The sequence below is a fragment of the Centroberyx affinis genome, unplaced genomic scaffold, assembly GCF_046629955.1.
Source record: "Centroberyx affinis isolate AG114_WGS23_722 - 3 ecotype Tasmania unplaced genomic scaffold, CSIRO-AGI_Caff_v1 ptg000870l_1, whole genome shotgun sequence".
Lineage (NCBI taxonomy): Eukaryota > Metazoa > Chordata > Actinopteri > Beryciformes > Berycidae > Centroberyx > Centroberyx affinis.
In genome coordinates, this window is record NW_027279463.1 from 41,671 (window position 1) to 62,500 (window position 20,830).

A 20,830-nucleotide genomic window follows, 5' to 3' on the forward strand; every position below is an offset into this window, starting at 1 on the left:
CGAGAAACACACACAACCATTTGCTTTCATTCACTGGTAGGAGTCATTTTGTAAGAGTAGGTTTCACTTTTTCACTTGGAAAATCACAAGTAGGCTAACAGTGGTGGAAGTACTGAGACCTTTTACTTAAGTAAAAGTAGTAATACAACAATGTAAAGATACTCCATTACAAGTAAAAGTCCTGCATTCAAAATCTTACTTAAGTAAAAGTACATAAGTATTGGCAGCAAAATGTACTTAGAGTATCAAAGTAAACGTACTCATTATGCAAACTGTCCCCATTTAGAGAGTTATATTTTTCATAAATTATTGGAATATTAATACTGATTTATTGACATACATGTACATGTAAGCAGCATTTTAAAGTTGTCAATGTGAAGCTAATCTTAACAATTTAGCTATACCTTTGTGTAGTCTAATCTATAACAATGCTATTTTATAGTTACTTTATAAAGATTTATAAAATATTGATCTGAAAAGTAACTATAGCTGTGAAATAAATGTAATGGAGTAAAAAGTACAATATTTCCCTTTAAAATGTAGTGGAGTATAAGTACAAAGTAGCATAAAATGGAAATACTCAAGTAAAGTACAAGTACCTCAAAATTGTACTTAAGTACAGTACTTGAGTAAATGTACTTAGTTACTTTCCACACTGACAAGTAAACCCATCTTGGTTCTCAATGGAATCTCTCCCTCTCACACACACACACACACACATCATACAACAACACAACACAAGCATAAAACACAAAGCATGGTCAAAGGGATCAAATCCAACCCCAATAAATCACACGAGACAAAAAAATTAAAGAAGTTGAAAGTCTTTATTTTTGCGTCACACATTATTTCCTTGGAGACATGCAGGATTGCAGGTCGATCATTTCCGCAGTTTCAGCCCATTAAGTATGCTTCATTGATAATAGCGACTGCTTCAAACACACTACAACAGAACTCTAGCCTTAAAGCACACGGCCCTAACAGGATCTACAGGACAGGTTCAGAGGGTGAGGCCCAAAAAAGTTGCACAAAATTAGCCCTAAATCACAGCTTTCACATTTTAAGACATCGGTGGCCACCTGCTGCGACTGAAATCTCCCATGAAGCGAATAAATTCTTTGTAGTTGTTTCTGCCGCACAGGTCACACACATCCACTGATTCACTTTACTTTTTCCATTCCAAAATCAAGTGTTTTGTTAGATGTTTGCATACGTCAAAAGTATGACAGCTTGGCTTTTGAGTTATGACAATTCAGGTACGTAACAAACGTATGATTTTGGAGCGGAGAATGGCAATACAACAGTACATAATGTGTGTGTATGTGTGTGTGTGTGTGTGTCTTTCCATCATAACCTCCCAGTCTAGTGGCTGTTTTATAATGAGCAGCAAAAAGTCATTTATCGAGGAATAACCAAGACCAAAATTTCAAAAGGTCATTCCACCCTGGACTCCAAGCTCCTCCCCCCTTTTTGCACACTTTTGAAATTTCACAATGGCTTGATAACGCCGGAGTCTGGTTGGTTAACAGTCATACACCTCTCAGCAGTAGTGGGTTCTGATTGGACAACAGTCATACACCTCTCAGCAGTGCTGCAGCCTGATTGGTCAACAGGGTGAAAAGGCTACAGAGTCTCTACGTGTTGCCGAGGGATTCTGGGAAGGTTCAGAACGTGGGACAAATGTCATGATGGAAAACTGAGTTAAATGTGATTAAGTCTTAAAGAGACAGTTCTTCATTTTACATTTTAGTTGGGTGTTTTTCTTCACTGGACATTTGATACTTTGTAGTGGAAAAAACTATCAACATTTGTACCTCGAGTTCCTTAAAATGGCTTGCTAGCATTGTCATTGAAACCAAAGGGCTCAGCTGGAAACTTAAGACGATGCCAATAAGCTATTTTAGAGAAAATGAAGGGCAAATGTAGAAATGCTTTCCCTCAAGGTGACAAGTGCCTGATGAAAAAAAAATCAATAACCAGAATTCAAAATGTAAAGACATCACTTTCAATGGATTTTAAATGTGTGAGAGAATTTGGTTTTTACAGTTTAGCAGAAAATACTGAAACCCTGCCAGCACAATACACGCCTGGGTAAAAAGAAGAGAAAAAAAAGTGCTCAACAATTGTTTGACTATAGTTCAACAATATTATAAAACAACAATATCAAATGATGAGCTGTAACAAAACACAATAAATCAAGTCTTGGCCTTGTGGATGTATTGCACCACTTGAGGAAAGAGACGGGTGATATTAGGATGCCAAAGTGCTACCAGAGTAACTGTGAGGATAAAACTGCCTACTCCTTTAAAAACCTGAAATGACCCTATCTGGAAAAAAAAAAAAGAAGAAGCTAACAAGCCTTCATTTGGCAGCTAGAACAATTAAAAATAGACAAAGTGATTTGGCCTGAAGCTGTACACTGAGAATCTAGAGCTGCTTTTAATTATTCTACTATGAACCAAAACCAAATGAAGCCTTTTTACCTTTCGTCCCCCAAGTACAGTCACTTTGTTCCAAGTTTTTTTCTTAACTCCATCCTTAACTGTGTTGGCCTTGTAATAACAGGGCGTCCAACACTGTGGCTGCCCAGCAGGAAAGGACTGAGGATCTAAACTTGTTGTATTACACAATGTTTTTGTCACGTCAAATAGGAGAAATAAGAGTGTTCATATAGTGGAGTGAACACACCTGTGCCACCTGACTAGAAATCAAACGCTATATTTATAGGTGATCAGAAAATTTGATTTTTAACCATTGGTGGCACAGATCTGATCTTCATGGCTGTCTAAATTCAGAATCCATGTGGATCCTCTCTGTAGATGGGAAAAGCCCAGGGCAGATGGGCACTCAATTAAAAAAAAATCAGATCTGTGCTGTAATAAAATAAAGGTCCCATATTATTCAGTTTTCATGATTTTGTTTTCAAGTATACTATGGCTCAGGATAAGAATAATGTTCTTCATGATGTTTTGCAAAAAAATATAGTTTAACGTTTCATTGAATTTGTTAAACAGAACTGGCCGACAGCAGCAGCTCCTCTAATCCAAATGAGGTAAACCTGCTGAGTGGACGCTTTCCAGTTCAGATGCTGCAAACTGGCCTGATTGGACGGATTTCAGGAATTCTTTAGTGAGGGAGCCAATCAGGACCAAGTCCAGCTGTGATGCGTTTCCTGGAGCTAGACTGAAACTGCATAGAAAAAAGGATGGATTTTTTAGAAATTAAAATTAAACCACTCAAACAAAATCAAATCTTAACAATTAATGAATTAAACAGCTTTGATCATATATTTATATAAATAGAGGAAAATTTGAATTCCTATAATATGGGACCTTTAAAGAGTCATGAGGGTGCACCTACTTTGTTGGTCAGATCACTGAAGGGGTCAATAAAAAAACAAAGGAACATAACGTAGGAGTGAGTAGAGCTCTTTTAAAGGAGCAGAGCATACGACTGATTTAATGACTCGGAGTATCAGAACTACCCTAAAAAAACAAAAATCAGCTTGGGACTTGGACACTAGGCAGCTTCACTTGTCTAAGCAGCACATCTGCCCAGCTGTCAACACACTGGAGAGAATCCAGTTTGGAGAGCAGGCAGACAAAAAGCCATCTTTGTACCAGAGACGGGACAAACACACATGGAAAGTCCAACTGAACGGTAGCATGGGTTTTGTCAATGGATGGGCAGAAAGGCCATGGTGCTGCGTCTACAGCTTCATTCAGTCTGTCACAAGTCTCTGCATTTCTGCATGTCTCCCTCTGCAGGCCGGGGGTCAGACTGCGCCTCACTTCTTAAATATGCGACAACGTCTGCGTCCGACACAAACCAAAAAAAACAAAAAAACAACCGAGGTCAATCACCTGCCCGTTTTAAAAGCGTAAAAGAAAGAAAATAAATCTAATACACAAAAAAATTAAAACATTTCTTTAAATAGCAGCTCTTTAAAAAGGAATGATGACAAATATGATACAATAGGAATAACAATGTCGAAACAACAAATTATCAATCTCCGTCATTCTCCGCATCGCCATCGTTATCATCATCGAATATGAAATTATGAAAAAAAACAACAGTTTGACTCCATGGGTTCACATAAGATGGAGGTGGAGGCGTATTCTAAGCAGGGTTCGTAGGTCACTGACAGCTCCGAGGTCAAGGGTCATCATAAGTCTGCCGATGGCGGTCTATCCGTGTCTGTGCATCCATCCGTCTGTCCGGGAGTCGTGGCATCAGAAGAAGAGGGTCTTTGGCGGAGGCGAGGCATCGCTAGCCGCATCGGAGGAGGAGGAGCCAAGGGAGGAAGAGGAGACGCAGGGGAGGAGGTGGTGGTTCCCCCCCCCCTCCTCGTCGCTCCTCCTCCTCCTCCTCGTCCCTCCTCGTTCGTCAGCCTGTCCTGTCGGTCGTCGCTCTGCCCCGCCCCCTGTCACCCTCAGAGCTCCAGCTCTTTGGACACTTTGGTGGCGATGTCTCTAAAGGCTAGCGGCGCCCCCCACAGGCGCTTGAACCGCACGCCGCTGCTCTGGCCCGGCCCGCTGGGCAGCTGGCACACCTCGGCCTCGAAGGCCACGCGGGCGCCGGCTGCTCCATGGGTGCAGGACAGGAGGAAAGGCCCGGCCAGGTGGACCTGGCAACCGCAGCCCTGGGCCGCCTCGCGCAGCGCTAGCACCACCTCGGCCGGGTCGCGGGGGCTCCGCACCCTCACATCCCAGCCGCATCGGGGGGTCCGGGGCTCGGCCGCTTTCTGATGCCCAGGTAGATGGCGACTGGAAGGGAAGGGAGGAAGAGAACGGAGGATGGAGGAAGAGGAGGAGGGGGAGCAGGGTTGGAAAGAGAAGGGACGAGGCGAGGATGATATGGGATGATTACAGAGAAGGGTTGGGGGGGGGTAAATAGTGGGATAGGAGAGGGAGGGGTGGGAAAGGGAAGGGTGGAGGAGGAGGAGGAGGTGTGAAGCGGATGTATGGATGAATGAATGTAGGCGAGTGGATGTGCAGATATATGGATGTAGGGAAGTGAATGGATGGATAGATGAGTGTGAGTGGATGTGTGAATAGAGGAGTGTGGGTGAGTGAATGCATGATCATGTGAATGTGAGTGGGTGAGTGGTTAGGGAAAGGGGAGAAGAAGAAAAAATATTAATATCACACATTATTGGGTTTTCACATATACAATCCTACCTAGATGAATGACAGTAAAGACGTGGTATCTAGTCAAGAGGATATGGTGTCTTTACTATCAGCTGTTTTTAGATTTAGATTTATTTTGTTGCATACTAAACAGTGGATGCATAATACCAAACAGATATGCAAATCAAACACACCTCAAAGGTATCTTTCATGTGAGTGTGTGAGTTGGGGTGAGCTGGATTTAATTATACCAGTCAGCACAATGTTACCTGTTTTCTGAGGACACTGGTGCTCTTCAAGTGTGAGGAAAAATTATGAGTTACCCGTAAAACATTCACTGCGCAGTATTCATAAAATACTAATATAAAATATAAAATGGTATTAGACCATTTTATGTGAATTCATAATGTACTGTACATGTGAATTCATATAAAAGGCTGTTTGCTCAGTTCTATTACAGCTCGGATATTTTTCAGTTTCTGGCAGAGGTGGGAACTCGAGTCACAATTATAATTGCTTGAGACTTGACTTGATGCATGAAGAGAAGACTTGAGACTTGACTTGACTTGGGTTCTGGTGACTTGGGACTTGACTCTGACTTGTACTCTGATGACTTGAAAAGGTTTCTAAAGTCTTGACTTGAGATCTTGTGTTTGTGTAAATGACTTAGATTGAAATTGGTTGAGATTTGTTCCAGCAGACGACTGAATTTAAATTCTGTTTTCTGAATTTGTATGGAATGATTGAATTTATTGAAGTTGAAACTGATTATAGAAATCAAACTCATGATGCTCTTACCAAGTTTTTATCCTATTAAAACCATATTGCATTGAAAAGTCCTATAGATATTTAGTTTTCTTTAAGATTTTAAATTGATACTGGACTCTTGATTTGTTCTGACTTGACTTGCTGCTCTACATTTAGACTTGAGACTTGACTTGAGACTTGGGCCTCGAGACTTAAGACTGACTTGGGACTCGAGCAAAGTTGACTTGGTCATACCTCTGGTTTCTGGTTTTAACACATGCTAGAATCACGCACAAGACCAACTAACACCACACATCACATCTAAAAACAACAATCGATCTCGACAACCTACTGGTCTGGGAGAAGAGTGTAAACAGGGCAGATCAAGGGAGTAAGTTGCTGTTAAACACAACACAAAATCTTTTATTTAACAGGCATCATCTACCACAAGGATCCATGCCTAGCATCTACAGCCACACCACAGTCAGTTAGCTACAGTTAGCATGGTGCTGCTGCTCCATGCTGCTGTTTACCTGCTGTTTTTAACCTGAGACTGAGACTGAGCCTGGGCTGCGGCTGAAGCAGCTGAGGCTGAGAGAAAGTAGACAAGGCCTTTAGTAACATGCTGTACAGCCAGCTGAGTGGAGAAAACCCTGAATTAAAGTAGACAATGAGAGTGCCAGACTTTAATAACACCTTCTGCATAATCGCAATGGTCTCAAGGCTGGAAAATCGTTGTTTAACGTCCCACATCTACATTTACACTCCATGACTGTGGTGAGTCAAAGAGTAGAGCTCAATAAGGGATCAGATCTGTCACCTGAGTTCACCTGGAAAAAGCAGGTGTTTTGTAAACTCGGTGTCTGTAGAAACAGCACTATGGCTACAGTCACACCACAGACCTTACCAGTCAATTCTGAATTGCTGTTCATATCTGAATTTTAAATGACTATTCATATCTTTTCTAGGATGTAACCCATATCCAATACCAATATGAGCAGACAGCGAAAAAACACCTCTAACGCCTCTCCCTCTAATTTCAAACGCATTGCGGTTAAAATCTGTGCCTTTGAGTTTTGTCTAATTTGAGTTTCTCCCCAAATACCACTCCAATCGGCTATTTGTGTTTCTTTCGTCGTTGTTGTGTCTCGTTGTCCTCCATGCTTACGCTGGCTCAGCTTTGTCTGAGGTGAATGACGTAAGCTTTACTTGAACAAAACGTGACTCCATGCAGCTTTTTGCTGTTCACACTGATTAGAAAACATCAGATCTGTGTTCACACTGATTAGAAAACATCAGATCTGTGTCACACTGTCTCACATTGTGACACTTTGAGCTGCAGTGTGAGCGGAGCCTGTCCTGCACTGTGTGTGAGGTGTTTTCCTCATACTGTGTGTGTCAGTAGCTACACACTGTGAAGCTCTGCAAGGTGTTGCTTTGTCTCTATTCATAGTATTCTGTTCCATCAGCACACGGCCATCTTGGTAGGAAAATAACAGGTGATTGTCATCAATTAACAGGTATGACAGCCACAGCCAATGAGGTGTGTAAATGGTAAAGCACCAAATTGATAGGAAATGCATGTGACATCATGGGAATACTATGGATACAAATGCTACCATGACAAATCCCTGTGCATTTACTGTACTTGGCAATTAAATTGATTCTGATTCTAATTCTGATTCTTATTATCTGCAGTGTACTATTATGGAATTACATTGAGACTACACTACTTACATTAAAACTCATTCTTTCCTCTATACATGCATGCAGCACAAACATCTTGTCTCATTGAGGAGTTTTCTGTAACCTAAAGGCCTTAAACATCTGTAATGTAGTTGTTAATTTGATGGGTTGGCAAGTGAAATGTCAGGATAAGAGTTCTGCCTGTAATGTTGGTGATACATGAACTGAAGCTTATTCTGCACTTGATGCAAGTCTCTCTGGTAAACAGAAATGTAAACATGGACTCACCTTGTGACCGGAGATCTGCTGATTCTCTCAGGTTCGTCTGTGACCCTCAAGAAGAAGACAAAGGTCCCCGTTAGGAATGAATCAGCCCATCACATTCACCATTCACCCCCCCCCCGCCCCCGCAGCCCTCCCCACCTCCTGTTTTAAAATGCTCCAATCAACAGCAAGGCAACGTCAACCAATCCACCAATCACGACACAGAACAACAACAACGCATCTTCAAATCACGGATGGATCGCCATCAAGCCTACACTCACTGCACCGGATGGATACGAGACAACGAAACGTCAAAGTCACCGACAAAACAGAACAGAATGAGGAGAAACGAATGTAGGGGGAAGTGAATCCAGACGGACAGGAAGGAGCTGTGTGCATGAGCCTGGGAAGACCCAACACACACTGATGCAAATCTAAGGCCATTAAAGGCACAAATTAGCCAGTTAAAGCAGAATATACTGGTCTAATTTTTCAAGTTACAGCCCATTTACTTCTGTTTACATCTAGTTTACATTTCCCCTAATCATTTTGCAATGCATACTGGATGTAATTAAATTTTTTAAACTTTTACTCTTCATTTTTACTCTTCATTTTAACTTCAAACCTGTCAAACCTATTTTGAAATTGAACTTGAACTGCTGTCCCGGCTAACAATGATGCCCTAAATAAATAAAAAGACATGTTGTTGAGGGATTACTGGGTCAACCTGCCTTAAAGAGCTGCTGACACTAAAAGAATTTCATTAGTCTGGGTTTTCAGTGGAGAATTTTAGTGTCACATGATGGTCTAAATGCTGTTTCAGATTAATTCAGGGAGGAAACACTGAATACTTATAAATACTTAGAAATACAAATTTAAAGATATTGCACATTGGCACAAAATATCATCCATCGGCGACTTCAAAAATACCGAACTAATATCTTCTAACTCTATATGTAACCTCTTCTTCTTCTCCTTCAGCTCAAAAGGACAGATGATTGGGGCCACCCACATTAAAAATGTATCTACCCATGATGCTGTGGGGCATTTTGGATAAAATCGTCTACCAAACAGCATGTGTTCCACCCAACAGGCTGCCATATGCCCATGTTGTTGAGTTTTGGGCTGCTGTGGTGCACTTCCCCTTAACGGCCACCAGGGGCTGCTGCTGCTGCTGCTGTTGTCTGTCTAGACTGAGGGCCGCTCTCCCACCAACCTGGCAACCCGAGCTCCATTCCAGGAACTGGGAGTGGCCTGGGGGAGATTTCATTGATGGATTTTGACCGGAAACGAAAGCTTACTTTAATGAGGCCCTAATGCAGCTGTGATGGACAAACTGCCTCAGTGCTGTGGCTTTAATCACATCAGAACACATTATTAGCAGGAAAGATCTGCATTAATCTTCAGACTCTGTGTCTCAACCTGTTGCCTGTTGTTGCCTAATGTCCCACCCTTCTTAAACGGATAGGGAGAAATCCACACAATTAATCCACACACATGATCAGTGGGATGGGATACGCCTCGCTGTTTAAAAATGAGTCCGAAATATCTGCAGGGGAATTCCTGATGGAATAAGAACGCTAATACTCTCCCCATTGACTTTTTTGCAGAAGATTTTACTCTTAACCGTGTTGTTTTGTCGACAAAGTAGATCCTCTGAATTGTGACTTTTGCCACACTGAAATATCCTTTTGTGTGTGTGTGTGTGTGTGTGTGTGTGTGTGTGTGTGTGTGTGTGCCCTTTCATTCAACTGACTAGTACGAGACGTTTTAAAGTCACACCTTGACAAATCTAGTCAACATGTCCCCGTCAGGAAAGTTTACACATGTGCCTGTGAGTTTACCTGCTGTATGTACAGTAGTATCTGTGTAAGTGTTTTGTGAATGGAGAATGGGAGGCGTCCCGTCTGGGTGTGTGTGTGTGTGTGTGTGTGTGGGTGTCTGGGTGAGGAAAGTGCATGAGTAACTCTCTCTCTCCTCCCTCAGCAGCTACTGCCAAGGTGCTCTTGAGCAAGACGAGTGGATTAATAAAGATTGAAAAAACTACAAAAATAAACCTCTGTATTTTGTGAATGTGAAAGAGTAGGAGGGATCCTGGCCAGACGCTGCAGACTGTAAACAGACTGAGTGAGCGAGAGAGAGAGAGAGAGAGAGAGAGAGAGAGAGTGAGAGAGGAGGAAGAGAGAGGGGGAAGGAGGGAGTGAGAAAGTGGGAGAAAGAAAGAAAGAACGAACGAAAGAAAGAACGAAAGAAAGAAAGAAAAAAGAGACAGGGAGAGAAAGAGAGAGGAAGTGAGGAAGAGAGAGAAAAAGGGAGAAAGGGTGAAGTGAGAGAGGGGGAAGGAGAGAGAGTGAGAGAGAAAGTGGGAGAAAGAAAGAAAGAACGAAAGAAAGAAAGAAAGAAAAGCGAAAGGGAGAGAAAGAGAGAGGAAGTGAGGGAGAGAGAGAAAAAGGGAGAAGAAGAAAGGATGAAGTGAGAGAGGAGGAAGAGAGAGGGGGAAGGAGAGAGAGTGAGAGAGAACGTGGGAGAAAGATGAAAGAAAGGAATTAAGAAAGAAAGACAGAAAGAAAGAAAGAAAGAAAAAGAGGGAGAGAAAGAGACAGGAAGTGAAGGAGAGAGAAAAAGGGGAGAAAAAGAAAGGGTGAAGTGAGAGACAGAGGAGGAAGAGAGAGGGGGAAGGAGAGAGAGTGAGAGAGAAAGTGGGAGAAAGAGTGAAAGAAGGGAATTAAGAAAGAAAGAAAGAAAGAAAGAAAGAAAGAAAGAAAGAAAGAGAGACAGGAGAGAGAGAGAGACTAGACAGAGAGAGGTTACCAGTATGACAGAACAGTCTGCTTGTATCTTAAGGAGCAGCAGAGCAGATCCCTGGTTTAGAGGAGGATAAATCCTGGTTACATAACTAATCCTGATCTGAAATGTCAGTGAAGCTCAGTCAGTCAGGATGACTGGCTGCTGCTGCAGGCCCAGGCTGCTGAGGAGCATGCTGTGTGGCTGTGAGGTTGTGGGTTCAAATCCCTGCTGGGCCAGTTGCATAAAGATAGGCCTGGTCTTAGACTTAAATGTGACTTTAAGTGAAACTTGCTACAGACATTTATATTTACCTGTCCCTACAAATTCTTGGTTGTTGTAGATCTCTAATGGGTTGTTTCTGTCTCTAAAGACTCGCTCTCTTCTTCAGACTCTTTCCAAAAACCAAAGATTTGCCATCCTTTATGAAACAGCTTCAGTATTTAAACTTCCCACTCTGACAGTTAGGCCGACTCGTTGCCATAACAACAAAGTTCTTAACTCAAGATTAGCTTACTTACTTAGACTAGTCTAACCTGAGAATCTAAGACCAGGGGCAGGTTGCATAAAGCTAGTTTAAGAATAGTCTAATAAGTCTTAGACTGGTCTTAGATTCTCAGGTTGGACTAGGCTAGTTAAGACTGTCTGTTACTTAAATATTACGACTGACTTATTTTGAGATAGGAAAATAATCTATTATCTCAAAGCCACCTTAGGTGGCTAACCCTAACCTCAACCTCAAGCCTAACCCTAACCTCAACCCTAACTGTCAGAGTGGGAAGTTTAAATACTGAAGTTGTTTCATACAAGATGCCAAATCTTTGGTTTTTGGAAAGAGTCTGAAGAAGAGAGCGAGTCTTTAGAGACAGAAACAAGCCATTAGAGATTAACAACAACCAAGAAGTAGTAGGAACAGGTAAATATAAATGTCTATAGCAAGTTTGACTTAAGGTCACATTTAAGTCTAAGACCAGGTCTATCTTTATGCATCTGGCCCCAAACTGATGTGAGTTATGAAGATAGGTTATTTTAAGTGTAAAGAAAGGATAAATGAATGATTTTAAAGGGGTAGGTACTATAAGTTTACTATAAGTTTTTTCTTGTTCCTTTCTTCCTTCCTTCCTTTTCGGTTATAGAACATAGATATACTGTATGCTGAATATTTTGTGTTTATAATGTATATGCACATACTTTGTTATGCTTGACTTGGATGATCGTGGTCTACTGCCATGAACAAAATAAAAAATATCAATCAATCAACTTTTGTTGTGGAAATAGTATAATAACTGACGTTTACCGCTGAAACATTTTCTCCGATCAAAAATTGTAGTTGTGCCGGAAATATCTCAATGTGACGTCACATCGTCTACGTTTGACCAGTTATCCACGGGGATAAAAAAAATAAATACACCAACAAACAACAAAACGGACCCAGGAATGCAGGGTGTATCACCAATAGCTGGTTTTAGGGTGGATTTTTCATCCAGCTCTCCTAATGTCTGGCTTTACTAACTCCTTACACTGTAGACTGAGCCTCTCTCTGCTCTTCTTCTTCTACCCCCTACCTCCGTCTGGTATAAAACACCATCCCCCCATTTCCTGTCTGTCCTGGATCCTCTGCTGCCACACATTCACAGCCGAGCTGCACAGGACTGCTGATTTGTTAACAGCAAGGGGAAACATATGGTGTTGATTACATGACTCAGACTAGTACACTTGAGTTGCAAAGAACTCTAGTTCTCCAGGGAACGCACACACACGCGCACACACACACACACACACACACACACACACATCTTCATGAGGTTGTTTATTCTAAAAACAAGCTGTGTGATTGTAAGGGAGTGTGTGTGTACAGTATGTGTGTGTGTGTGTGTGTGTGTGTGTGTGTGAGAGAGAGAGACTGGGGATTTCTGCTGACACAGGCTAATGGACATTTGATTGCATTATACCTAATGCACATAAATCAATTAAAAACATATTTATTTCTCATGCTCTTCTGCGTGTTCTACCATTCAGAACTGTAATCTTATAACACCAGATACAAATATGAACAACATCTAAAAATTCAGACACTAAACCGAGCCCATCCTTTGTTGTTCGAGAAAACTATTTCTACTGTATTTTAAAGCAGGTAATGCTGCTGTTCCACCTACAGCCTCTAGTGGGAGCTAGAGCACAAAGCCCAGCCAGCAGAGAGACAGGCAGTCCAGACAGACAGACAGACAGACAGACAGGTGCTGATTGGAGTTTCAGCTATACAAACCATACAAACACTTCTTGGAGGCAGAACTGCTCTGAAGTCAGAAATAATCTCATTGGTTGACTTAAACCTCAGGGGGCGGAGCCAAAGAATGCCAGTTTTCCTTGCTAAAGAAGCGACAGAACGGGACATTTAGTTGCTACAACATGCAAGTGTTCACATGTTTAACTCATTTTAACGCCCCCATTCATCCAAAATAATTTGTATTTATGAATTGTAAATTGACCATAAAGGAACTGTAGCAGACATGACTCGCTTTTCGTGAGTAGGGTTGATTGTATTGCTGTGAATAAAGCTGATAATTGTGATTTTTATTATCTTGGGACTGACAACATTGGTGGATTCGCTGCAGTGTTTGCTGTTTGTGTTGACACCATGTGGGAGATACTGGAGCCCACGAAAAATTCCCACATCCTACTTAATTACCACTAAAGGCTGACATGAATGTTTTTCCCAGTCAGCAGGCTGTATTTCTGGTAAATCCACCATAACGTGACCGCAGCATAAGCAACTTCAGACTGAAGCCTTGTGAAAAAGAAGAGGCTGCTAATAGAGCCTAGCACTCTTGCTAATGTTAACTAATGCTGACTAGCTAGGTTAGCTAGTTTGCCTAGCTGACCTTTGAAGTTCAAACTAGCCATACTAGCCTACAGCTATAAGCTAGTTAGCTGAACTTCCAACATCATGAATGCCATGGTCATGAATGAATGAATGAAAAAAAGAAGTAAATATTTTGACTAGAGTTCCTTCTTTGCCATTCAAATTTGCCAGTTAGCCAGGTTGCGCTTCAAAAAACGGTGGTTCTTTGGCTCCGCCCACTGCGGTTTAAAGAGCAAATCAGCACTAATGGTGCATTCCATTTGAACTGGGAAGTCGGAATTTCCGAGTTCCCAGTCGGAAATTTCAACTGGAACGCCCCCTGAAGTCGGATTTCCGATTCGGAAAGTCGGAAGAACCTCACCAACCCCAACCTCAAAATCCAAGATGGCTGCTCCGCGCCTCAAGCTGTAGTAATATACTGTTTATTAGCACTTCTGTCTTATTCGTGTCTCATTAAATCAGTCGTACACACAGTAGCCTACTGTCCAACTTCTATCTGTGGACATGTTGCTACGGTGCATTGTTATCTACTGGTATTGCTAACAATGGCTAACCTGGCTAGAGCAAACCCCACTTCCCCCACCCCGTGAAATAAAAAAAAAACTAATTGGTTTTCCAACTTATTCTACTGGAACACGGTCAACTCGGGTGTGACGTCATTCCCAGCTCCGACTTCCGAGGTAAATGGACCGCAGCATAAATCATACAGAGCAGAAAATCATCGTTGCACTGCTCTCTATGGGTTGAAGCTTGTTGCACTTCTGGTCGCACCAGTCAGTGATGTCAGCAGTTAATTTGCCTTTGACAGCTGATGCAAAACACCTGCTTGCTTTGACATCACTGATCGGGGCGTGGCCAGAAGTGCCACATGCTTTAAATATTCAACAGTGCAACAATGATTTTCTGCCCTACATGATTTAGTGTTGATTTGCTCTATAACCCAACCAATAAGATTATTTCTGCCTGTTTGTATAAGTGAAACTCCAGTCTGTGACGGAGACAGTGAATGAGGGGCAGAGGGGATGACAGGGCACCGGCAGTCAGGCAGACAGACAGGCATATAGACAGACAGACAGAAGCAGCCAGAAAACATGGGAAAGGAAGACTTACTAACTGTTTTTGTCCCCTGTGGGAGGGTGCAGCCCGACATGGACTTGTTTGAGCTCTGACGTTTAGAGGGGTCAAGAGTGACCCTAGGAAGAGAGAGGAATGGAAAAGGAAAAACACAGCAGAGAGTAAGAAATAAGAAAGACAAGAGTCAACGAGAGAAAGAACGAGGAGGAAGAAGAAGACAAAGTATAGATAATGAAAGACAGTAAGAAACATAGGTAGAAAAGAGAGAGGAGTAACAGATTATATGATTCAGGTAAAAGAGGGATAGAAGACTGGCAGGTGACTGGCAAGGAAAAGCAAAAATCGTTAAAGAAACAAACAAACAAACAAACAAAGCAACAGTAAACAGCCCAGAAGAACAGGCTGTGAAAGAGATAGTCCTGGGTAAACAGCAGACCTGGGTCAAAAAAAGATTCTTAGCGTTTGTTTCCACCTGCTTAGAGTACCACATGGGTGGGGTTAACTGCATGAGGACAGCTCATCAGAGAAGTATACACAATTTCAAATACTATTACTTCATTGTCTAAACTTTCCGGCACTCATCGTACTGTCCGATGTGGCAAAACACATTCATCCGGTGCTTTACGCATGCAAAACAAACGCTAAGAATGATTTGCAAATGGACCTAGGTCTGTCAGTGAAGGAAAAGTATTGTAAAGGAGGGGTTTTGAAGCCTGTAAAGGTTAATTATTAGAGGAGGAAGCCTGACAGGTTAGTACTGGTTAAGGAGGAGAGTGGTGAGAGGCAGCAAGGTTAGCTGCATGACTTTCAGAAACAGCTTCAGCTTCAGCTTCCAGTTACAGGCCTGTAAACACAGCGCAGGCAATCCTCTATCTTTACCATCTGAATATGGACGGTTAATGTCAGTCATTTATATGCTGTGTTGTGACTGAAGACATTGCATTTCGAGGATACAATCGTTAGAAATATCTGCAAATGTCTGAATGAGCTACAAACATTAAAACTACAACTCAAGCTATTCTACCAATATATTAAAAAGAAGCTGATTAGTGCCGATGCGCTCAATCGTGTCTTGATTTCTACCAATAATCATCCTTCCTCTTCCTGTTTCACCTCACCAGCCCCACCCAAAACCACAGTAAACCCTATCCAGTCCTGAAACAAGCTCTAAACCAATCAGTAGGAACCAGTTAGGATTGTACAGGCTGTAAAGGAACCTTCTCCTTCTTCCTCCTCCTCCTCCTCCTCCTCTCTCGGCCTCTCCCCTTACCTGCGGGTCAGCTTGGAGGTGAGCTTGCTGAACAGGTTGGTGGTGGTCCGGGTCCTGGCGTGGGGCAGGGGGCTGGCGTCGTGCGACAGCGTGGGGGAGGTGGGCGGGGCGTGGGATGGGGGGCGGCGGTCTCTGATCTGCCCGCCGTGGAAGGTGCTCCTCACCGTGGATCCCCTGGTGAGGCGGGAGGAGGGCGTGGAGGAGGAGGAGGAGGAGGAGGCGACGCCCGAGGCACCGGCGATGCTGTGGGTGGAGGGGGAGGCGGGGGGGAGGCGGTGGGAGGTACTGGAGGGAGGAGAAGAGAATGGGCAGAGAATTATAATCAGAATCACTTCAATAAGCAAGTACAATAACTGTGCAAAACTTATGGTACGTTTTCACCATTTCTGTATTTTCCACACTTCCCATTCATTTTTTATGTAAGCGGCCGTGCAATGCATTCTGGTAGCGAAGCAGTGAGTTTCCTGTTGGCGGTACGTCACGTTGGCCGCTCCACATTTGCATAAAGTTGAGGTCTAGTCTTTATGCAAATCAGGGGCGTCCGAAGCGACTGGCCACCTCTGAAAAAAACTCCCGAACCTCATGAACAAACTTTGAAACTAGCCTTTGAAGATCTAAAATGATTCAAGATTCAGCAGCTGCACGGATGATTTCTCACTTGAAATATTTTCAGAAAGAGTTCGGTGGAAGTTTCTGAACAAGCCGCCATATTTTTCCAGTTTGAAAACCGGAGACAGAAACCAAGCACACTGTGATCAACTTGAAATGCAAGTAATGAAATACAACATAAGAAAATTAAAACCACTCACATGTTTTGGTGGAAACTACACTATTTGTGGCATTTGCTTTATTTTCTTTACTTTGTGGACTAGATACCACCAAATGTAAAGAATCCGAATACTTCTGTTTTATTTCATTAAAAAAAGAATACAATCTCTAATAAGTACATTTAAGATATTTTAATACTTTTTAACGGCTTAAATTTAGCTAATTTAATTTAAGACTTTTCAAGCACCCACGGATACCCTGAGAAAGGAAATTTAACAGGGAAAAACGGGGGGAGAGAGAGAGAGAGAGGGAGAAATATTTCTCCAAACTTCCTCCTGACAAAAAACTCCTTTATCTCCTTGGAGAAAAACGTGAGTGTGCCACACTAGCTGCTGTTTATATAACATGCTGTGAAAACCTGAGACAGGACAACTGACCTAAATATTTTCCAGTTTTTCCTTTGTGTGTGATTGAATAATTGCAACTTTCTATTGTTCAATTATCTTTGTTGTTATTATTGCTACTTTTTCTTGATTATCTGTTTTGCTTTGGCAACATATACTGTTGTATTTAATGCCAATAAAGCTCATTTGAATTGAATTGAATTGAGAGAGAGAGAGAGAGAGAGAGAGAGAGAGAGAGAGAGAGAGAGAGAGAGAGAGAGAGAGAGAGAGAGAGAGAGAGAGAGAGAGAGCACTGCCCTCTGAACCATGACCACCAGCTTTTCTCTAATCTCTACAAAATGACCCAAAACGCTCTCTCTCTCCCCACCGGGCCCCTCTCATCTTTCTCCCCTCCCCTCCCCTCCCCTCCTCTCGCCCAATTCCCCCTCTCTTCATCCGGCACTCACACTTCGTCACACCTACGCACACACACACACACACACACACACACCTCTCCGACCCTGACTCCCTGGCTGGCTGGCCGGCCTCAGGCTGCTTTTCATAACGCTCTAGATAACACCCACACACACCGGGTTCAAGTGGGGCAGAGCCATTAGACGGGTTAAGTTGATGCACAGCCGCTGCGGAGCGAAATCGTTTAATGTCAACGCGAACTAGCTGACGACTGCAACTCACAGCTGGGGCATGCTGGGGGATGGAGGGATGAGAGGGGAGGAGAGGAGGACAGGGATAAGAGGGAAGAGAGGAGAGGGATGAGAGGGGAGGGGAGGAGAGGAGGGGAGAGGAAAGGAGAGGGGAAGAGAGGAGGAGAGAGGAGGGGAGGGGAGGAGAGGGATGAGAGGATAGGGGAGGAGAGGGAAGAGAGGAGAGGGAAGAGAGGAGAGGGGAGAAAGGAGAAGAGAGGGAGGAGAGGGAAGAGAAGAGAGGAGAGGGATAAGAGGGAAGAGAGGAGAGGGATGAGAGGGGAGGAGAGGAAAGGAGAGGGTTGAGATAGAAGAGAGTAGAGGGATGAGAGGGAAGAGAGGAGAAGGATAAGATGAGAGGGGAGGAGAGGAGAGGAGAGGAGAGGAGAGGGAAGAGAGGAGCAGAAGGCTGGATGAGGAGTAAACAAATGGTAGAGGAGAAAAGGCAGGTGAGAGGGTAGATGGGTGTTAAAGTGGGGAAGAGGAGTGAGCAGGTAACAAATGACATTTAAGCCCCTAATTCACACATAGAACTGGTTAGATCAGTGTGTGGGAAAGACCGTAACAATGGAACTCAGCAACTCTGAAAAACATTTAAAAACATTTTAAAAAAGCTACTTTTTCAGTAAGTAGTTTGACTTAAGTCAATTTCAACTACTTGAGTCAGATATTTCTTTCCACCCCTGGAAGTCAGGCATGTGTGTGTATGTGTGTGTGTGTGTGTGTGTGTGTGCGTGTACTGAACCGTGCTTTGTGCTTATGATGTGTTTCTTGTCTCCTTCAGCAGTATGTCATTATATGAGGTCACTCATCTCTGCGTCAGCATTGTGTTTGTGCATGGGCGAGTGTGTGTGTGTGTGTGTGTGTGTGTCTCTCTGTGTATAAACTTGTTACATGCATTCATAGCAGTGTGTAATGTGTGTACTTGCATGTGTGCACTATGTATACACACACATAGTTGCGTAAGTGCATTTCTAGTGTGTGTACTGTATATATGTACTTGTGTCACTATATATATATACAGTATATATATATGTGCATGTTGTGTATTCCCAGTGCATGTGTTTGTATTCTGTGCACTTACACCACTACACGTTGTTATGTATATTTTCATTATGTAAGTGTAACCATGTATGTGTGTGTGTGTGTGTGTGTGTGTGTGTGTGTGTCTATGCACCACTGTGTTCCATCACCCAGTCTAGCATGGCATCACATTGACAAGCCCTCTGAGGCAAGTGGAGGGTTACATTGGCACAGTGCCAGTCCTCACTTCATCCTACTGCCCCCTCCCCCCCTCTCTCCATTACTCCCACCTTCCTCCCCCTCTACCTCTCACTCTTCCTTGTCCTTGCATGCTTCCCCTCCTCCAAAATTCAAATAGTTAGGCAGCGGCCACACTGATCCATTGTGTCTGTCCGTCTATTTCAATTAATTTTCAATGAGAGCAGTGGATGGAGCAGGGCTGATGATGCGTCCATCTGTCAGATTTCAACCCAGCTGAGATTTTTCTGGACAGGTGGGTTCGTCACCGTCCGTTTAGCCAATCAGAGGCGTTCCTACGTTTGTTTTGGAGAAAATAGCGGCGAACACAGAGACGACAGTCCGACCAAAACAAAGATGGAGTTGTGATGACTGCAGGTTTTCCAGCTCAGTTTCTTCTTGTTTCGATGACGTAAAGCCTTCCTGTTCTTCTGCCTCGCCGCCATGCTGACACTCCAAAACAAACCAGTGGACAGAAATCTATCCGTCAATAATTCTGTCCATTTTCTGATGGATCAGTGTGGCCGCCGCCTTACGTCTTACTAGGGCTGAGAGATAATTCTATATTATCGTCTTTCCGTGGAATCATATCGTGATGATATGAAGATATTTTAACATCATTGACATACATTTCTGCTGTCTAAATTGATGATGACAAGCAAATTCTACTTAAAAACGTACTTAAAAAATGTGATTATTTAACGTGATTTTGCATACATGAACCATATCATGATATATATTGATATCGAGAAAAATCCTTAAGATTATCATGATATTGATTTCAACCATATCGCCCAGTCCTTGCCAGGTCGCCATTGTAAATAAGAATTTGTTCTTAATGACTTGCCTGGTTAAATAAAGGTTAAATAAAAAAAATAAAAAGCCCTACGTCTTATTGCCATTAAGAGCCGCCAACATGTCCCCTTGTGCAAATGATTGATTTAAAATGATTTACAGAGGCACTCAGCAAATTCTAGGTTTGCTGCTTTCATGAGGTCTCAGGTATTTCACACTATAACGCCCTCTTCTCCTTCAGCCTCTCATCCATCCACCCCCCCACCTGACCCCCCCCCCCCCATCTGTGCAGGGAAATTTACTGGAGGTCAGACGACAGACAGGAACCTTCTGGCTCTCCCTCTGAGGGGCAAAATTACAGAGTGATAAAGAGAGAGAGGGAGAGAAAACAGGACAGCCAGAAAGTGAGAGAGATGAGTGTGTGTGTGTGTGTGTGTGTGCAAGAGAGAGGGAGAGATGGAGAGAGAGAGAGGGAGAGATGGAGAGAGAGAGAGAGAGAGAGAGAGAAAGAGATGGTGCCTGCCATGCTCTGAGACTGACAAGCAGACAACCATCTGTCACAACAACAGATCAGTTCATACTGGGTACACACACACACACACACACACACACACACACTCACACTCACACTCACACAAAACCACTCACTCACACACAGCTTAAGCTCTTTATCCTCTCTTGAAAAGACAAAATGTATGTGAGACAGAAACACCAGGCCAAACACTCTCTAAGCACTGTGCAGAAAGAGGAAGAGAGGAAGACCAGCTGCACCGAGACGTTTACTTCATGTCCCGCCTGCTGCTCTCTGTGTTCACACCGACACTCAGACACTCAGCGGTGTTTGTCTGGCTGTGGCCGAATACAAAACGTTTTTATTTTTGTCATTAAATTCAATTCTGCTTGATTTTTTTCGTCTCTCACCTCGTCCCCCTAACCTTTATTCTAATCCTAAACCTAAACTAACTTCAGTGGGAACCCTTAGCCTAACCTAAACCTAATTCTAATTTTAATTTTAGCCCTTCAACCCTAATCTTAGTCCTAATCCTAAACTCGCCCCTTAACACCCGAGCTTTGTTCAAACCCACAGAACTTTATTTTAAATT

The 20,830-nt window shown here is 42.9% G+C and overlaps 1 pseudogene; it reads right to left on the minus strand.

Moving 5' to 3' along the window:
* Nucleotides 1–822: 822 nt before the first annotated feature.
* Nucleotides 823–20,830, minus strand: part of LOC139645479 (MAP/microtubule affinity-regulating kinase 4-like) — a 41,927-nt pseudogene continuing 21,919 nt past the window's right edge.